Raw genomic sequence first — 699 nt, 5'->3', positions numbered from 1 at the left:
CGAGTGGTTAAACCAAGAGGCTGTCACAATGTACAGTAGTAGAGGTCGAGCAAACTAGCAGAACATATCAGTTCAAAGGAGTGAAGTCTGAAATAAACCCTGAGATTTTTTTTTTGAGATGAGATCGCTGACCACCCTTGCCGAGTGGTTAAACCAAGAGGCTGTCACAATATACAGTAGTAGAGGTCGATCAAACTAGCAGAACATATCAGTTCAAAGGAGTGAAGTCTGAAATAAACCCTGAGATTGTGGGGGCTGACGCAAATGAACCCTAATCTTTAAAACCCTGAAGTTGGCACCCTGTATTTACAGATCCCGGTCAATCCCGACCCTGCATGAGTAAAATCTTGTTTGGTGTAATTGGAAAGGTGTGATCCCAGCCGGGATTGATTTCTACAGTGACTTACTACATGGGCCCACTTATCATATGCATCTCCTCACGAGTTCACGCCCCAACCGACACTACCGGAATCGCACCCTATGCCGAGCCCTGCCTAGCCGTCGGGACAGGCCTATGCCGACGGCCCCCGTCGGCATAGGGCCGTCGGCAACATATCCGTCGGCAACCCGACGGTGGCCGTACATCTATGCCGACGGCCCTGGCCGTCGGCAACGCCATCGCCTAACGGCGGCTGCCGTCAACTGCTGACCAACGGCGTCTCGCCACTTGGCACCTCTATGCCGACGGCCTGGCCATCG

The sequence above is a fragment of the Triticum aestivum genome, chromosome 7B, assembly GCF_018294505.1.
Source record: "Triticum aestivum cultivar Chinese Spring chromosome 7B, IWGSC CS RefSeq v2.1, whole genome shotgun sequence".
NCBI lineage: Eukaryota > Viridiplantae > Streptophyta > Magnoliopsida > Poales > Poaceae > Triticum > Triticum aestivum.
This window is presented reverse-complemented; position numbering follows the sequence as displayed.